A 21,255-nucleotide genomic window follows, 5' to 3' on the forward strand; every position below is an offset into this window, starting at 1 on the left:
CTGCATTACTGACATCCCTCCATGTATTTCACATGATAAATGAACCCTGAGCCACTGACCTCTCTGTGCTAAAAGCACATATTTCCAACCACATGTTTTTTGAAGTGCCTACTTTCAAATAACTTCTCGTCTCTCAAGATATTCCCAGTCTTCCCATTAACCATGCATTACAGGCCTAAGTGAATTGGCTGGGACGAGCGGGCAGCAAGCAGAATTTAAGTATGTCTTGCATGCGCTGTATAATTTATCATGTAAGGAGCCTCAAGCTTTTTAATGGTCTCTGCTCTCATTATCCAGTCTCTGTTTTCCCACCATGCCCTCTGAGAGTTCCCCCTAATGGAGGGACAAATAGATTCATATGAGATCGTAATTACAGCATTTTTAAGCAATGAGCGCAACCATCAGATAGCAAAGGAGGACAGAGTGAATCTGGGCTGATATCTACCATCCAGACATGAGCGAGGAGGAGAGAGAACAGTCCAATCAGACAGTGTCAGATTACCCAACAAGCTTGTCTGTCATTTGTCTCCACTATGTTCTTGCTTCCTGTTTCTATCTGCTTCCTGTCTCTAGTGACTGATGGGGCCTTCGGAGGAGCTGAGTAGCATGTCACAGTTGCCGGTCGCTGATTCTCCTGTCAGGGTTGCCAGTTCAGGCCCGATCCGGCCGCCGTAAATGAACAGAAGCAGATGACTTCTTGAGAGCGATAATTTAATTGAGACGCGGCGTGCTGCTGAATGGTTTCATTTGCATGTCCCGGATATAAAGAGGCAGAGAGTGAAACTGAGGAAATGGCCTTCAGTTAATAAAGGAACAGAAGAAAAACAGAATTGCAGAGTGACGGCATTTCCAAAAGCATTGTGCTATCTACACTCAAACATTGTGTGACCTTGCATAAGACAGTTCAATCCTCTCAGAAACGCAGACAGCTATTGTTAAAGAAACAGTGGAGACAACCAGGATACTAATACAATCAGGTAATTGACAGCACATCTTAGACAGAAAGCATGTGTCCAAATATATCTGGCAACGCTCCCTGTGTTGTAGGAACAGGAGCGTTGGATATTCACTTCCCTGCCAAGAGGAGCTCATGCATAAACAACACTGTCATATTTATATAGGCATCCCTGCGGAGTCCTTCCACTATTGTGCTGTTATACTAACTACCTCTGCCGAGGGAACATGACAGTATCGCCACAACACATGTTCTTAAGTGATTAAAATTCACTCTCCCCTTGTAGGCCTCTCTTATCGGGGAGTATTTTTGGTGTTTCTCAGTCGCGGTGAGGGTCACTAGGGGCAGCTGTGGGAAGCAGATAAAAAATTGTATTTTTCATTGCCATTGAGTTGGCGCACACACCGACACACATCCTAGAAAATGTTTTTGAGGCCGTCCTCTGGAGTGCTGGGTTGATAAAAACAGATTCCCTCCATGGCACTTGAGCGTTATTATTCTCTCTTCTTTTTCCCTTATCTGAAGCCTATTGTTGGAACACAAGGTGGTTATTGGGTTTTGTCAAGAGAGGAGAGGAACGAAAGGGAGGACGCGGGGACAAGCTTTATGCCCTCATTCTCTGCTCCAGTGCCGTGGAGCAAAGCAAACCCACATATAGCCTCTGCCGGCACAGGATTTTGATTTTTAGAGCAGCTTTCTGAGATGATAAGACATTTTCTTTGGGTAAAACATTGGGGAAGAAGATTTAGTTTTGTGCCAAGGTGCTCTGTAATTGAATAAACTGTGGAGAAATTATATTTTCCCGGTGTTCATTGGCATAGCCTGTCATCTCCAGTTAAAGTCACACCTGAAACGATTTCACAGGGAAAATATTAACCTTATACAGCCGCTCTGAGCTGTGGAAATGTTTGATGAAGTATGACTCAGAGTTGAATCTTTTTTTCACAAGAACGTGGAAAACATAGTGTTTTTTCTTTTTTAAAGGATTTTATAGATAATTTAAGTTCTGATTTGGCTCCCCTCAGACTGACAGACTGACTATGGATTTTATGCTACATCCTCACTCAGTATATACATTCTACTCAGTTATTCCACAGGGATCATATTTTCAAGATCTTCTAATATTCATACACTCACAACCCAGTGATGGCAGTTGACCTTGTAAACTTTTCCAGCTCGCTGCCAAGTAAAAGTTTCACTTCTGCTCCCAGCTCTGGGATCTAATGAGGGTTTGTAGAGAGAGATGCGCCTGCTATCTGCGGGGCCTTGTTGTGAAATTAAAGGTCATTCTCACTGGATGAGCAACCCTGATACCTCCTATCTCTTTCCTCGCTGGCCAACGGGGAAATCAAATGCTATTAGACCGGAGAAGCGTCCTTTATCATTGCGGTCATTATCATCCGAATCATCACCCAGGCCACGGAGCATCATTTAGCCTCCCCATTTAACTTCTCACCAGCCGTGTGTCAGACATATCCACCAGTGACAATGTGTCCGGCAATATTGGGAGCTGCGGGGAATTATGCAGGAAGGAAAGCAATTAGCGGGCCGGAAAAGGATGAAGATTCAAAGGCAGGGCGTGTACAGTTATAGAACAAGGAGAAAGGGGAGATAGAAGTTAGAGAGCGGAATTACTTATTAATGCCACTAATGAGGGCAACGCAATGGGCCTGAGATGGAGCTAGGTAATGTACCTGCTGCTGGATAATGGTAAATGCTCAATCCCTGCTCCTACCGCAGTGAATCCAGAACCGCTGAGAGGATAAGCTCAGTGAATCTCCTGCTAGAGCTTCAGAGGATTTGAATGCGATACAGTCACTGATGGGTTGTAATTCCTTACGATGTAATGTGTTATGGTAATGGAAGGACTTGTGGCTATTATCAATATTTTCACATGACATACTTTTATGTCAGAGGGGTTGTTCGTAGTGATGAACCCATGGGGAGATAATGAGACAATGGGGCCCTGGGCAAAGACATACAAAGGGCCCCAATAGCTCTGCTACAAAAGGAGCAAGACACAGACTTTATAGGTTTTTTGCCTTTTCTTTGTTTCTCTTCTTAGTCATTATTTGTCTCTTTGTAGTAGTTTTTTGTCTCTTTGTAGTAATTGCATGTCTCTTTGCAGTTGATTTGTGTCTATCTGTGGTTATTCTTCCACCCATTGTATGGTTTTTGTGTTTCTTTGTGGTTGTTTTTGCTTTCTTTGTAGTTATTTTGTGTCTCTTTGTAGAAGTTTAATGTTTCTTTGCCGTTGTTATGCGTCTATCTGTGGTTATTTTTCCCCCTTGTGGTGTTTTTGTGTTTCTTTGTAGTTAATTTGTGTCTCTTTGTAGTAGTTTTTGTCTCTGTAGTCGTTTTATGTTTCTTTGCAGTTGTTTTGGGTCTAACTAAGGTTGTTTTTTTGTTTCTTTGTAGTGTTTGTGTGGCTCTTTATGGTTGATCTCATTGTGGTTATTTTTTCCCCCTTGTAGTTATTTTTGTGTCTCTGTTTTTTCTTTTTGTGTCTCTGTAGTTTTATAATGTCTCATTTGTTGTCTTTTTGGTTCTCTTTGTGTTTTTTCAGTTTCTTTGAAGTTAATCATGTTTCTTTGCGGGCATTTTTTCGGTTTCTTTGAAGTTGTTTTGTGTTTACCTGTGGTTATTTTTTGTTACTTTGTAGTGTTTGTGTGGCTCTTTCTGGTTGTTTTGGATCTCTTTGAAGTTATGCATCTCTTTGTGGTTATTTTTTGTTTCCTTGTAGTGATTTTTGTGTCTCTTTGTGGTTATTTTTGGTTTCTTTGTAGTTAATTTGTGTCTCTTTGTAATATTTTTTTGTCTCTGTAGTTATTTTATGTTTCTTTGCAGTTGTTTTGGGTCTAACTAAGGTTGTTTTTTTGTTTCTTTGTAGTGTTTGTGTGGCTCTTTATGGTTGTTTTGGGTCTCTTTGAAGTGATGCATCTCTTTGTTTTTTTCCTTTGTAGTTATTTTTGTGTCTCTGTTTTTTTGTGTCTATGTAGTTTTATAATGTCTCCTTTGTTGTCTTTTTGTTTCTCTTAGTGTTTTTTCAGGTAGTTTGAAGTTAATCGGTGTTTCTTTGCGGTCATTTTCGGTTTCTTTGTAGTTAATTTGTGTCTCTTTGTAGTTGTTTATGTATACTCAATAGTTTGAATGAATTAATGAAAATACATTTCATGACTATATCGATGAGTCCTAGTCCCTGTAGTTTATAGATATAGTTGATAGATATTTTCCTTTTTCCATAATGGTTCTGTCCTCTGACCCTTGAAAACTTTTTAATTCTAGATGACTGCCAGATTCTCGTCTTGTCGACTTTTTTCTCGAAATGCATAATGATTTTTTTTTTCTCCTCTCATTATTTTTTTCACCTACCTGGCTCTAATCCTCTTCAGTATGATGGACAGTATATGTTATGTAAGGGCAGACTAAACTGTGACATTAAAAGTGTAATTGATGCTTTGGGCCTCTCAACAACACCAGCCCCCCTCACCCACGTCTGTATTTCACAAACAAAAAAAAGAAAAGAAAGGAATTTGCTGCATACGCTTTGGGTTGAACTTGAAAACATGAAGTTGGACATTTTTCTATTACTTTCCGAGCACTGGGTACTGTTATGATAAAGACACACACTGAGATCAAGAGAACTGCTCTTCATTAAAATGACTTAGTCCTGTCCAAGCATGTACATCAGTCATTGCACTCTAAGGAAGCTGCAGGTTCATATCCAACCTGTAGTAGTTCATTCATAGAACACAATCAGAGGTAGAACCAGCAGGTAAAAAACAGTCCTGAGTGGTACAATTGTCATTAAAAGTTTGGAGCGCTCTCTCACAACTTCCCAGGATCCAACTAGGATGACATGAGACAAAGAGCTTTTCTTTTGTTTTTTTTTAAATGACGTTGGAGGCCTGGGAGAGGGGAGTGAACAGCAAGCAGCTTTCTGCAGTTCAAGCGCTGTTCAGATCCAGATTTTAAAGGAGCGCCCAGCCTGCCTCCTCTCACTCCCATTTGAGAAGGGCAGCTTTGCCGAGGAGTTTTGTGAAATGTCTTGTCTTTTTATCAGTGGTTGAAAAGCCTCCGTGTTTCCTCACAGCATGCTTGGCGCTAATTAGTTTAGCACACATATTACCCACGAGGCTTGTGAACCTGCGCTCCCCACCAACTGGGAAGTCGACCAAAGATGAAACAATGATGAATAAGCCGCGGTGGATGTTGGAGATGGAAGCGGAAGGATGATGAAAACAGAAGCACCCATGTGAATTATAATGCATAATAATATTAAGAAGAGGTGGTTGTGATTTTTTGGTTGTTTCTATTTAACTAGCACCAAGTTGATTTCATTTTTTCGCATAATAATACTGAGCTGCGAGCAGAGTTGTAATAACTCTGTTTTTCAACATCACACAGATAAAATAGATGTTCTTTGCCTGGTGAAAATATTAAATTAATTGAGAAATTTATCCAAATTTTAACAAAAGGCCATCCAAGGTTCCCCAAAAATTAAAAGCTTGATGGCTTACTTTTTTTGCTAAAACATTCTAAACAAGCATCCAAGCCTGGACGGACTACTGAATGGGCCATTGTGCCCAATGTGTCACTGGGAGAGACCCGTACCCACTAGGGAGAAACTCAAAATAGCTACAAAGACAAATGACTACACAGAGGCCAAAACATTTAAAAGGTGAGGCTACTAATAGATGTGAATGACTATGAAGAGACACAAAACAACTGGAGAGAAAAAGGAATAAAAAACACTGAGAAAAAATAACTACAAAAGACCAAAGCACACTGTAAAAAGGTGTGTCTAAAAACAAGATAAAAACACTAAATCTGAGGGAAATTATCTTGCTGCATGGACAGATAATTTCACTTGACAAGATTTCTTAAATTAAGATGATTAAATCGAGGAATAAGCATGTTGAACACTTAAATTAAGAAATTAACACTTAAAACAAGATAAATTAAAACTGCAAGCAGCGATGAACTGGCCCGAGCAGAGTGCACTGCAAATTATTTGTTTCTTACCAAGATAAAAATAAAAAAAAAGATTTAGAAGTGTTGGATAATTTATCTTGTTTTAAGAGTTAATTTCTTATTTTAAGCATTCAACATGCTTATTTCTAGATTTAACAGTCTTACTTTAAGAAATCTTGTCAAGTGAAATTATCTGTCCATGTGGCAAGATCATTTCCGTCGGATTTAGTGTTTTTATCTTGTTTTACACACCTCTTTTTTGCAGTGCATTGTTCCAAGGTCTCATGGGTCTGACGGCCAAATAGTCCAAAGAAGTGATCTTTCTCTAATCCAAACCATTTGGCCATTGAGCCCATGGACTCGGAACAATTAGCAGTCCCATTTCCTTGTTTGTTAATCATCTTTGCACTCATCATCTTGGATTTGGAATCATTTTTAAGTCAGTTAGGTTGGTTTCACCAAAGAGACTTAAGTGGTTATGTAGCATGAAGCACAAGTATTGTTACTATGGTGAATGTGGTAGAGCGGTCGCAAACTGATTCGAAGGTCGGTGGCTTGATCCCTGACCGTGGCAACCTACACTTTGAAGTATCCTTTTTTGCAGTGCAACAAAAACAGTGACACAAAACAACTACGAAGAGACACAAAATGATCACAAAGACACAAAACCACAAAGAGATACATAACGACTACAAAGAGACACAAAACAACAAAAAGAGGCTGAACATCTATACATTGTGTTGAGGTGGTGGGACTGTTTGCATGTCTGTGCCCACCGTCTCTTAATCTGCCCATCACCTCACTTTGTCTTCATCATGCACCCACAGAAACAGCAGTAATTCCCTGCTTTTGTTGTTATCGTTCATATTCAAATACGACATCCTCTGAGGATAGAGACATCCTTGAGACTGACTGATCTTTGTCTAACCTGCAAGGCTGAAGTCCTGTCTGTTGACTCCAATCGCCCATACCAACGTTCCTAACCTCCTCTTTCCCATATTAACATCAAGGGCTTTTTTCCCCCTTGCCAGATACCAGAGGGAAAAGGAGCCAGTGATGTTTGTGAGGGCTGGACATGGAGGCAAATACAAAATAATTCCCTCTGATATGCCAGAATTAATCAGTCTCCTCTGGATGCGCATTAACAAGCTATCAAACATCAGGCACTCTCAGTTGCCATGAGGCTCCGCTTAATAAAAAGGATGGAGGGAGAAGGAGCTGAGGCGTTTTCAGGTCAGGGAGGGAAAAAGGCAAGGATGTAAGGGCCTGGTTGCAGCAGGGGGTTACCTGGTAATTGGGATGGAGAAGTAGTTAAAGGGATGGGCTGTGGGGTTCGAGGTGGAGGGGCAGTCAGAGAAATGAAGGTCGGGTGTGAACGAAGGACGGGAAGAAAAAGAGGAGGCAGGGAAAAAAGGGGGAGAACGAGGGTGGAGGAGGAGACGGAGGGGAAATGAAAGAAAGCGGCACAGGTGGGGTCTGTGGAGAGTTCCTGGTTGGGAGGCATGTGGAGAGCGACTTGATGGAAAAACGAAGGGAACAGAGGGAGCAGGTTGTCGGCAACAGGGGGAAGTCAGAGAGGAACAACACAATTTCATTATGGTGCTCCAGGATGGGAGAGGAGATAGTAGTTTTTCTGTGCGCACCCAAAACTAAAAGGGGGGGAATTGAAGGGAGAGATTGGAAGAGCTGAGGTGTTTGTATGTAGGGGGTCGGCTGGAGAAAAAAAAAAAAAAGGCAAGGACGAGATGGGAAGCCGGGGAGAGGAAGATTGCAGGTTTTTGAGTTAGATTTTGCAATGTAATCACAGGGAGGGAGAGTGGAGGGGGCGCTGGGTCGAGGGGGGGGGTGAACATGGGGATGGCAGGCGGAGGGGGAGGGGGAGGTGATGGGGAGGTGATGGGAAGCAGCAGACGCGAGTAATGACAGCTGGGTGGAAAGGGATTCAGGTGATGAGAAAAGTCGTCGGGAAGCTTGGGAATGAAAGATTTTGATCCATGTGTGTGTGTGTGTGTGTGTGTGTGTATGGGGGGGAAGGGGGGGGGGGGGGGGTGCTCACGTCATTCATCCTAAGTCACAATCATTTTTAAATAAGACATCCCTCTATTCACTAGAGCTCCTGATGCCCTTGATCAAGGCTAAAATTGCAAAGCGCATGCATGTTAATTACCCAGACATTATTCATTCAGCACCCTCTGCGTGCACCAAATGAATGCATATCCTTGGTGCTGTGTTAGAGGCGGAGGCAAATACCCCCCCCCCCCCCCCCCCCCCCCCCCCCCCCCCCGCCACACCCCCCGCCTCCACCCACCCTCAGCCCTGCTAACATTGTGGTGTGAAAAGCCTATTACTAGTCTTCACCAGCAGCTTATCCCTCACCATTGCGGGGAAGATTTTGGCCCGAGCACACATGAATGGCCTCTTTGCTCTGGAAAATGAGAGATGCTCAATCCGCAACCGCAACCCACTTCTTGCCTAGCGCACAATGGAAAGCCTTGGAGGAGATGACTCCGAGCGGTTTGAAAAAGCTCCGGCATCCTCTCATGCAGGCATTAACACCCTTCTGAGAACATTTGCTTGACATTATGGCAGCCATAGACGTGATGAACGGTGTCCGGTTAGGCCGAGTTTCAACAGGGGTGATGGAGATTATATTGTTATTGCCTACGCTCAAAAAAAAAAAAAGAAGACAGATGCCTTTTGAGATTTTTATCTGCATATGAAAGAGGAAGCTGAGAGCTTTGGACTCGCTCCAAAATGGCTGCCTTATCACTTTCAGAGCTCAACTGCATCTCTATTTCTGTCTCTGTCTCGGTCTTCCTTCTGTTTCTCCATATCATGTCTATCTGACTCGCAGTGAGTCTCTGTGGTGTCCAAAGGCAAAGTCAAATAACTGCTGAAAGCATAATGCTTATTAGATACTTGGGAACAGAAGGGAAGATAAATGTAATATATTAACACAATCAAAGCAGTTATAAACACTGCCCTGCAGATTATGGACTGTGCACACAAAGTTCATGAACATTATGGTCCTCCACCAGAGATCAGGGCAAATGATTTAGTTGATGGCTCTGGTGCTTCATTATACCTCCATCACAGTTCATAAAGTGGTTCACAAGCAGAGCAGCATTGAGCTAGTCTGTTCTTCAGCAACCACATTTTTTTTAATGGTTTAGTGTATTTTACCAACGTTTTTTTTTGTGTGTGTTTTATAAGCATACTGAAAACAGCTCATATATAATAAACATGGCAATGCACAACATGGCATCTACCGTTAAAGCCGAGAAATCGGATACGTAATTTTTTAGTATTTGTAGTTTTTCCACCTATTTTTGTTCTCTTGGCCAATGAAATGCATCAGAATACATGTGGGAGTGTCGCAATGCAACATGGGACTTTTCCAGAACAGAAATCATGGCGGAAGACGACTATAGCGGAGGGAGCTCAGATATAACAGCTATAAGCTATCAAATGCTTTTTGAATTTGATTTCTATCTGCTCTAGAGGCTGAAAAATGTATTATTTTGTAGGCGTTGACACTTCTGTTGAATTTCCAGAAAAACTTCAGGTTTCAGGGGGTTATTTTAAAATCGCCCAGAGGTTTTACAGCCATCTTTTCCAGGTGTTTTAGGCCTAAACGTTTAAACGGTTAAAGGCGGCATTTTCTGTGGATTAAGGTTGTAAAAGGTTTAGGGCAAAAGATTAGTTACTGGTACCCACAGCTGCCGTTTTTTCACCGTAAAAACAACAGGTTTAAAAAAAACTTTTTTACAGTGCATCCTTAGAAGCAGCCCTGCACGTTCTGGCTCTCAGCTCCACTATCCACACACACCCACTATGTGGATTCAGACTATTTTCTGTTTTCATCGAAGCCTCTCAATTATACTCCCATTCAGAAAAACTAGGTGTTTTATATGCAGACAACGAGAGGTAGAATACTCTGCACTTGAAGATACTGCACAAGGACTCAAAAGGCTTATTTTGTTAGAATTAATTCACAAACTGTTTGACACCTCCTTGAAACCCATGAAATCCTTAAGAGACCTTCAGAGGGAATGATCTTTGCAATCACCCTCTCAAGTTTAAGTTATTGTGTGCCTGCAGCCCGACAAGCTCAAATCCAAACAGAAGATTCCAAACTCATCACTCCATCAGTTTGACTCATACGCTGGTGAAGGGAGAGATGGGATGGACGTACAGCCAGAGCGATATATATATATATATATATATATATATATATGTGTGTGCGTGTGTGTGTGTGCATTGATGCTTATTTGTGAGCGTGTACCTACCTATAGTACCTTAAGGTTGAGAAACTCAGCAAACGTCACTTCATCTGTATTCATGTGTATTTGTTTACATATTTGTGTGAGAATGTTTGTTTTTGCATGTGTGTGTGTGTGTGTAAGTGAGCAGATGTTGCCTGTGTGTGTGTGTGTGTGTGTGTGTATGCTCTGCTGAATGCATGTGTTTGCAGAGTGGGAGATGGAGGGATTTGGCTTTCATTTGAGTTTTTTTTCTGCTCCGTGCTTGTCTTGGAAGAGGCTGTGGGGGGTATAGCTGTGCATCGGCCTTGACAAACATCAATTATTGAGAATCTGCTCAGAATGCTGATATGCAGAAGTCGGACTCGTTCAGCTGCCTTTTGTTTTGAAGTCGTTACAGAGGGATCTGAAGATGCCCGGTACGATTTACACACTCGCTTCACTTAAAACTTAATCTTATAGCTCACTGTCGCTCTGTCAATTTGTCAGCTCCCAGGAACCGCTTTTATTTCTAATCACATCAGCGCTGAGATTAACTCCAGGGAGCCAGCAGCCATAATCAATTCTTTGTTATTAATAATTAATCTGCTCCGCGTGATAAAATATTCCGTATCAAGTTCAGATGTTAAATGTAGATTTCTGAGAGAATCAAGGAAATTGAACTATATATTTCTGTTTACTCTGCTCATCATTGTCTTGAAAGGATGCCAGAGTGGCGGGTCATGCTGAGGAGGCACAAATGTGCATGTGCTGAGATGGACCAGTCGTCGTGTGCTGGTATCATTAGCTTGTGGGCTATGAAAACAAGGATGTAGAACAGGGGTGGGCAATTATTTTTCCCAAGGGACCACATGACCAATACCACCAAGGTTGTGGGGGCCAGACCAAAACTCTGAACTAAATCGCTTTATAAAATACAGTAAATGATCTGGTTTTGAGCTGCTACTGGTAAGAATACATGTTATGATAAGACTGTTGATGTGGAGTAAATCAAATATACCAGTAAAAAGTAGTAAATACTCCAATCGCTATATCACTTTTCCATTTATTTTAAACACAACTGTAAATTACCTTTAGCAAGGTTCATATTGGTGTTTTTGTATCATAAAGCTTTTTTTCTTTTCTAGGTGTTTTACAATGTTGTGATGCTTTTATTTTGAAAAGGTGCCGTCTAGTGTGAAACGGGTGCTTTAATTTTGAAAGGTAGTGACGAAGTAACAGGTGGAACGGTAAAATGAAAAACTAGCTAACTAGTGCGTCATAATTCATATAAAGTTGATATAAAATATCAAAAAGACTTCTATAGTGGCTGACAGGGGCACAAGGTTTGTTAAAGTTTATTTTCTTCTTTCATATATATTAGTTGCTATATTTGTTTTCTTAACTATAGCAAAAGTGTTTGTTAGCTGAAGTGCTAATGCTAATGTTTGTTATTGTTTTCCACCTCGTAGCTCTTACAGGTGACTTACAGGTGACATTAACAAGGTGACCAAGGAATGTCTTATTTTTATTTTCATGGAGAAACGATTTTAAATAAATCTTGTGAACTATCAGTTAAAGAGTCGAGCGTCATTCAGCCAGGAATGCTACTAAACATACATTCAAACCACAAAAACAATATAGAGCATGTATGTTATGCAGTAAACCAGTCATTTATTAACTTTATGCAAAAAGCAGTTCTTGTTTTTGACAAGGTACCTAGGTAACTCAGATATACGTAAATCGCCTTCAAAATAAAAGCACTGCGTTTGTATTGATTTCTAATTTCTGGGTAACCTCACGCCAAATGCCCAGGTCTGATGTAGAGACTTGGCTGAGAGAGGAAAAAGAGAGGAGAAAGACAGCATGTTGGAGAGAAAAGAGAAAGATGGAGAACAATGCAAGGCTTAATGATATTGCCACAGGCGGCAGACCCAGGGTCAGTGCTCGGCTTTACATGAAGCGCGCTAATTGTAACATTCCTGCATACCTGTTACCATCCATCACCATCGAAACAGGGAACAGAGGCCAAACAAAACTGCAGATATAGAGAATAACACCCAAAGAAGAAAAGCTGACCTGTATCCTCTTTTAAAAGAACTACAGTTTCTTTTTTAATGGCAGAAACATTTTCCAGCAATAAAGTCAAGAAAACGAGGAGGGAGGGGAGGTTAAGAAATAAAAGATAACCTTGATCAGCTCAGTGTACTCTGAGTGTTCACTTCCTGAGTTGGCCTCAAGGTTAAGATGGCTCGTTATTTTTTATGGCACTTGTTAAAGACGCTGAGAGCCTTCAGGAGGTGTTTGATTTTTTTTTCTTTTCTTTTGGCACCAGAAGGTGTTCATCAGGGCGCTGTTGAGGACGTGCACAGGCTCAGGGGCCCAAAGTGTTAGAGTCCTCCCTGGCCTCGTTGTACAAAATGTCACTCAAAGAGACACAACATTAAGAGAGTAAAAATGATCACAAAGAAACATAATACAACTATAAAGGGACAAAAAAAGACAGCAAAACAAGCACAACTAACAAGATGCAAAACAACCACAGACATAAAAAACTACAAAATGTCACTAGTAGAGACACGTACCAACCAGGAACGACTTTGAAAAGGGGTAAAACAACTAGGGACAAAAGATTTACTACAAAAAGCAAAAAAAATACTAACTGACACAATACATCTACAAAAATGGTAAAACAACCAAGGGGGAGTTCCATCAAGGCGGATTAAGGAAAAGTCTGGTTAATTTGGTAAGTCTCTATTGAAAGTTAGAGATGCGTTTCATTAAAGTGGTTTATGTGACTCCCTGTAACCATGGTAACGTATACTGCTAAACTAGCCTGCTCCGTGGCAGACTAACTGAAGAACTATCTTTAGCTTTGTGTCGAATAATTCCCGACGGGCTGAAACAAAATCCCAAAAGACAGTTCTGTCACATTTCTTTTTCGTGCATCACTTTTGTCATGTCCGTGCGGAAACACAAGTTTACTTTTTATATGTGTACAGTCAGGTTCAGACCTTTTTTCTCACAATGTGATGGGGCATGAATTTACACATCTATTTCCTGCAGCAAGGTGCATGGTTATACATAATCTGTAGAATGAAGATAATCCGAAACATTATTACGTTTTCATTTGCAAGTTTTCCTTTCCAAGTCCTTTTTTAGCTGTTCAGATTTCTACTGTTGAGATGTAACAGAATAACTAATATAGGGCAGGGTTACCTCGCCCAGTTAGGCCAATTATCCATAAACTAATTGTAGTTGTGTGAGTTCTCCCAAGTTAGCCTACACATCATTGTAAACATAAATCTGATATCATTCAGACTACTGATAATATAACCAACTAGTGATCTAAATGTTAATGTATTAACAACTACAAATTAAACAATAAGTAAGATTGCATTTCTCATTTAATCATCATCAATCATTTTTGTACCATACCATCTCCCTGGCTATGTTAATAGAAAAAGTTTGTGATCGTCACTTTATATTCTTCATAAAGCTTCATCAGCGTTGCTTTTCAACTCTATTTTCAATGTTTTGTTGGCTGTTCCCGGTTGTTCCCCTATCGATTTATATTGGCTGCTTATATAATCCATGCTCGCACAAAATGCCAGCTTGTATAGCCTGGCTTGAGTTACCGTTGGCTAGACACTACTGAGCTGCATTAGAGGAATGGCTTAAGTCTGAAGTGAAAGTTGGTGTTAATTCTAACCAGGCTTTTTCAATTAAGCCCTGCTTTCATTAGCTGCATTAATGGAACACCCCACAGGGACAAAAAAAACAAAAATAAAACAACTACAAAAACAGAAAAACTCAGCATGATGTGTAATTACCACAAAAAGACACAAATCAACTACAAAGAGACAAAAAAACAAATACAAAGAGACTTAAATCAACTAGAAAGAGACAAATAACAACTACAAAGACACACAAATCAACTACAAAGAGACAATAAACAAATAAAAACAAACTCAAATCAACTACAAAGAGACAAAAAACAAAAACAACGACACACAAATCAACTACAAAGGGACAAACAAATACAAACAGACTCGAATCAGCTACAAAGAGACAAAAAACAAATACAAAGAGACACAAATGAACTACAAAGACACACAAATGAACTACAAAGAGACAACAAACAAATTCAAACCGACTTAAATCAACTACAAAGAGACAACAAACAAAAACAAAGAGACACACATCAACTATAAAGAGACACAAAATTACCACAGAGAGATGCAAAATGGCTACAAAAGGGAACAAAACAACCACTGACAAAAAAGAAACCTGAAAAATAAATACAATTAAAAATGAACAACAATAAAGAACATAAACAAACTACAAAAAGGCGTGAAACAACTATAAAGTGTGTTCTGCTCCATTGGTGGGGCCTTTTGCCACTGTACCATGCATACATGGTTCAGGGTCCCACTGGATCCTGTTGGTCTCAAGCGTCCCCCCCCACATACACACACACACACACACATACCCCACACACACAGACACACTCAGCTCAAGGTGACTTCCACCGAGAACCATGAATTTCATTCGTTTTTTTAAGTGGAGAGGGAGATGGTTATATTTCCTTCGAGGATCAATCTTTGTGTGTGTGTGTGTGTGTGTGTGTGTGTGTGTGTATGTGTGTGAGAAAGAAAGCGTGTGTATGTCTTAAATGCAGCCTTATTACTTTTCAATGACGCTCCAACCCCTTTTTCATTATTATTTTTCATAATAATGTTCAACCTGGGATGCTGTAGTGAATGACATTGAAATATAACCCCCCAAATGAATGTTTTGTTTACCTTTCATGTTCAAGTGTATACCATGCCAGTTATTGTTATTGCATGGAGACAGATAGAGGCTGGAGTGAGCATTCTCAATTTATTTTTTGTCTTCTCTGCTGTGTATAATTCATTATCTCAGAGTAGTTCTTATTCAAGGGCATTATTCAGAGATTGAAAGTTGTCGGGATATTGTGCCAAATTGGACCAGTGAGCAACTGCAGACAATCACACCAGCCAATCATAAGCCTGTATTAATACATAATTAGAGATGTAAAGTCCTGCTTTGAGAACAAGTAATTTAAATGAGACTTTGCATTCATGCTGTGCATTTTGCTGATGCAGACACTTGGAAAACTTATTCAACCAGGATGGTCTGCTGATGTAAATGTCTTTTTGTTGTTGTTGTTCTGACCAAAATAGCAGCACAATAACGTTTACAAACCAACCCAGCATGCACTAAAAGTAAGATGATGAGGGGGAAAGGGAAAATAAGGAAAGTGTAAAAGCTACTTGAGGGCAGACTATGAGGGAAAAAAGCAAAAAGACATTCAAAACACATTAAATCACACTCTTTGCAATATTAAAACAGCAATGATGCCTTGTATTTTTGCCTCGACACCTAAGTGGCCTAACGAAGCTTGTCTGCCTCATTTGTAGCTTTATTGCACCTCCTTTAATACTTCTTCTTCTCCTTTGTTCTTTTTACTTTACCAATTATGCACCCTAACGCCATATTTAAGGCAACGACTAGGAGTTACACATGTGCACACACTCACATATATTGGTAGTGCTGTCTACAGTAAACTACTGCTAGATTTTTGCAGTAAATCTAGTTGTGAAAGAAGAACAAACTTCAGATACTGAAGCAACAAACTGCAATGGAAAACAGCAAAATGAGACTGGTGGAACAAGACAGAACAAGATTGGAATCAGAAGAATTCAGATCCAATTTCAGTAAAAATGGCAATATAATCATTTTTTAAAAAGTTTTTATGTTCTATATCTTTCCTAAAATTCATTTCATCATTCAGTATTCCAGGATTTCCTCAATTAACTTGTTTTTGATCATCATACATCCTAATTTTTTGTTTTCATTTCTTACTTTTTGAATAAAAACCCTTTTTGTATCACTACGCTTCTAATGCACAAGGTCATTTTTTACCCTTGTGTGTAAACTTGATGCAATAATACAAAAAATATTTTTCTTCATAAAGTATGAAAGGAAAAATGGATATAATGATCTGTTGTAATAAAAAAAAGGTATTCAAACAGTCAGCCAGCATTAAAATAACATGGGAAATGAATGTGGGTCATTTTTGACCCATGTTGTGCTTTAGGTGTTTATATGTTGTGCATCAGGGTTGAGAATTTAAAACTCGAAACCGCATCATCAGGACATTAATGTTTTGGATTTGCTGGATTCTGATTGGTGCAGGGAAGAAGTGACATCACCTATGTCCAACAGCATCCAGCCCATTTTAAACACTGTTCAAGCTTTGACAGAAAGTATTGTGTTCATGTCAGACCACAATGCTCATTGCAAGAATCTGATGGACAAAATGTGTTTTGAGCTCCTTTAATATCATAGCTGGTCAAGGTAGAGGTCATTTGAACTACTTTACACTCACTCTTTTGTCCATTTTCGAAAACCTTTTCATGTCATTTTGTGTCTTTTTTGGTCATTTTGTGTCTGCTGTTGTGTCTTTTTTGGTCATTTTGTGTCTTTTTTGTGTCGTCTCTGGTCATTTTATGTATTTTTTCTAGTCATTTTGTGTCATTTTGTGTCTTTTTCTGACTTTTTTTTTGTCTTTTTTTGACGTCATGAAGAAATCGTGCTCCGGCGCTTTCGTGGACTCCAGAGGGTTAAATCTATGACAATAAATTATATTTTATAATATGGACATATATATTTTGTTTGTAAAATCTTAATCTGCAAATTAACTATAGCTGTCAGATGAATGTACACGAGTCAAAAGCACTACATTTCCCTCTAGCTAATGGTAATTATGGAAAGATTATTATGAGCACTTGCATAAAGCTGTGAGAGCTTAGTGTGCATCAGCGAGTCTCAGTAGAAAAAAAAGCAATTTTGCTAAAGGTGAATTATTATGTCCTCAGAGTTATTAAAATGAGCTGCTCAAGTTGAGGAAATCACTTGCAATTTGTGCATCACTAATTTAAAAATAAATAAATTGCAGTATGGAGTGAGCCTGGTTGTTGTTGACATGTTTGGGAATGTCATTTCAAGCCAGTTTTCATTTCCACGGCTCTCCTATCTCTGTCGGCGGCTCTCTGCTGTGCGCCGTGCGGCTGGAGCCATGCCAACCCCATTACTCCTACAAGACTGTAACTCGCGGCCTCATTGACAGGGATGTGACAACAAGCATTTAGACAGAGAGGAAATCATTCATCATTAACCACGCAGCCATGGAGGAGACAAACACATCTGTGCCAGAGATAAGGCCTCACCGGCGCCCCTCCGCACCTGTTTCACACGAGCTCTTTGGCTTCCTCACCTCTGCTTTGCTTTTGTGTTTGGGAATGCTAATTGGTAAATGTCCTTCATGAATCCTTGTTCGGAGCGTCCCCAGTGAACGGGCAGGGAGCGAGGGAGACCGAGAGGTGAGACACAAACTGCTACAAAGAGGAGGGCACTGCTAAGACTTTTACAAAGAGCACTTAGATATTGCTGGATGTTTTGTATAATACCTTCTTTGAAGAGCTTTCTCAAGAGACATTCTAAAAGCCTGCAGTAATCCTTCCCTCGCCATGTCTGGGTCTGAATCAGCATCAGTCCAACAGTGGTAAGATGAGATAATCTCCCCACATGTCTCTCTACTCCTTTCCATTCTATCAGCGTCTTTACTTCAAAATGGAAACATACTCTTTAGATCCTTGCTTTTCACTGGGCGGGCGCGGACTAAACTTTTGCATTTGTTTGATTCCATTCGCTCTTTTTGCTGCCACCGCCTCAGGCCACCGCTGTTATTAGCGCGGTACTAGACGTCAATCAGCTGAAAGGCAGAAGGCCGAGGGATGCCTCATTCCGAGAGGAGCGTTTTTTGTTATTGACTCGACGCCAAGGGAGCTGGGATTGGCCGATCATTAACACATCCATCTGTGTAGAATAGGCCCAAAGCAATGGTTATATTGGATTAGCTCATCTCGCAACATGCCGCTAATCACCCCTCTACCTGCATGAAAATGATTCGATGCTGCTTCCACCAGCTGTATTTGTGGCTGTCAATCCAAAGTCTCTATGGGTTTTAAGTCACATAAGGCCAGATGGTCCACCACTTTGGTCCAAATATCTCAACAACTACTGGATGGATTGCCATGACGTTTTGTACAGTCATTCATGGTCCTCAGGGGATGAATTGTGCTAACCTTGGTGACTTCTTTGTTCAGCATTACAATCATTTTGAGATTTTTTGTGTGTGAAATGTCTCTCCAAATTGGATGGATTGTAATAAAATCTGGTACAGATGTTCAGGGTGCCTTGTGCTAATTAACGTGATAATTATTACGTGATATGACATAATGTTACATATTGTGTGAGCATTTTAGCATGCAAACATTAGCATTTAGCTTTTGCATAACTCACCAGTACAGGTTTGGTTTAGAAGGTCACTCAGAGGTTCTTCAAAACAACAACGTCAACAAAAAAATACATTTGTTATCGGATCTTGAAAATGAATGGCAGCAATAAAAAAAATGCATATTGTGGTATTATTAATTTGCTAACAAAGCTGTTATCATAGAGAGAAATTATATCTGCTTCTGTCCTGACTGATGTTCAGTAGTCTTTAAAGGAGAATACCAGACTTTAAGTAATAACAGATGTATTTATTTATTATTATTAGGCCTATTTATTACTGGAAGAACCAGCACAGTGTTTTTACAGCCCTGATTAGTGTCGACAGGTCTTCCGCTCTGACTAGGATAAATAGTTTGCTATACATAATTTCTCTGTGGGTAAAGGTCACCCTATAAAAAATAATCAACCTATAAGAGCGTGACTGGCGCACAGGAATGAGTTGAGGACTGAGAAAAAGAGGAGAACTAAACTACCTATTAGCACACATCAGTGCTCCAGGAGATAATGTGGGGGTTTTCTGATTGGCAATACAAGCATGCTAACACACAAAACGGAGACTGTGATCATGTTAAACACTACACCTGCTTAGAATCAGCATGGTAGCAATGTTAGCATGCTGACATTTAGCTTAAAACAGCACTGAGCTAAGTACAGACTCACAGAGTTGGAGTAGTGACTGTGGACTCCAACCTGTGACTTCTTCACCTCCCTGTCACACTGGGGTATATCGCATTGCTATTTCCTTGAACCACCGCCCAGTATTGTTATATACACAGTGAAATATGCAGGCTGCGATTTGATCCCGTATATCCCTGTACAGATTAGGGCAGTGTCAGTACAGGATTACCCTGGTAATTCATGTAATGCTGCTTCGCCACAGTTAATTTCCCTGTGGATGAGCGAAGAGAGTTGATTTATACACCAGTGCGAGCTCCCCGAACTACAGTGTATCATTCCTTCACAGTTCTCCATCTCCTCAACATGTTTGGTATGCAAAAGACATGACTTGGGTTTTCTGTCTTAAAGGCCTGTCGTGTATTTATTATGGGCATACGGCTCCAGTGATTGAGGTGTGGAGCCATCTTTCGATTGAGCGGCGAGCTGCTGAATGCAAATAGCATACTTGTAATCATCAGGCAATCATCATGCAGTCGGAGTTCCAATCATCATTGTCATCTGGCTTCGCTCTTAAAGTTTTGATGTTACAATGGGGAAATAGCAATGATACAATCAAAACAAGGTAACAATAGATGCAGCTAGTGAAAGAAAGCAAGTCATAACTCTATGTAAGACTTAAAACTGAGCTGATCAGTGTAAGTCAAAGCATGCAGTGAAGCTAACCTCAGTTTTCTGTGAGTCCTGAAGGGCAGAACGCTAACGGCTAACAATGGAAACTCCAGAGAAATACCACCAATTTTTAATCTTTTACAACCCACAAGTGCTTAGATGACAAAATGCAGGAAAAACAAAGTCAACTGCAGGTCTTAGGTATATGTGACCCACCTAGCAGCACCCGCTGCAGTATTTCAATCATCAAGCTGGAGGTAGACAACTTTTTAACTAGCTAGCAGGCTAGCTAGCTAACGCTATCTGCGTATCAACTCCTTTTATAATAACAGACAGTCTGCCCAGGTGTAAAACATGCCACATAAAAGTTGCCGTTTGAAACAGGCAATATATCAAACATATTTCATATTTAGAAAATACTTATCGTGTCAATTGCCATTAATTGTGTGCGACACTGATTGGGCATAAAGTGCAACAGGAACAGTTAAGCCACATCATGTAACATTATGTAAAGCCCAACATGTCTCATAGTAGTGAGTGAGTCATCAAACAGTTTCAGTGTCACTGTGCAATGTATGTATAAGAAAAAATAATGTAATCTTCTAAAGGTCCTCAGTCAGTGAACATTTATCATTTCCTCCGTCTGTTTCTGTATGGAGCAAAAAGCAGTAAAAGCACCATGGGATGTCCCTTTCATTTGTTACTAATTTATTTGTGGCGATGTAATTTAAAAATGACATTGAAGGAACAAAATAATGATATACATTTTTATCTGGCCACATAAGATTAGACAAACAAATTATTAAAATGGTTTTAATAGCTTAAACATTTAGTATATATTACATTCCCCCTGATAATTATTACAATGTTTCTTGTACTTTTTGGTTACTTTACATTGTTGCTATATTATTTTGTTATGAGAGCATCCAAAGTGGGAAATAAAAAATAAAAAAAACACCTAAGGAGTGTTTATGTGATTTAACGGTAAAATTTTACAATAACCATCATTTATAAATGGTAAACAGATAGTTTATTAATGTTTAATCATCATTTATAAACCGCAAATAGGCCATTTAGAAGGGTAAATACATAATTTATTAATGTTTAACTAACTAAATCATTTATAAATGACAAATAGATGGTATATTAATGTAAGTTTATAGTTACTTTACCATTATCAAACAATTAAATTATAATTAATAGGTTGTCAATAGTTTTAGTTGCACTCATTATAACATTTTTAACAATCATATTAAGTATGTTAATGATTTTGAAATGATTCATATACCTTTAAGAAATTGATTGAAAACATTTAAAGATTAAATATGTATAGCACTTTGTAAATGGTTAATAATTGGTCTATAGACCATCTATAAACATTACTTAGTTGGTTATTGTAAAATGTTACCGATT

The sequence above is a fragment of the Centropristis striata genome, chromosome 14 (assembly GCF_030273125.1).
Source record: "Centropristis striata isolate RG_2023a ecotype Rhode Island chromosome 14, C.striata_1.0, whole genome shotgun sequence".
Taxonomy (NCBI): Eukaryota; Metazoa; Chordata; class Actinopteri; order Perciformes; family Serranidae; genus Centropristis; species Centropristis striata.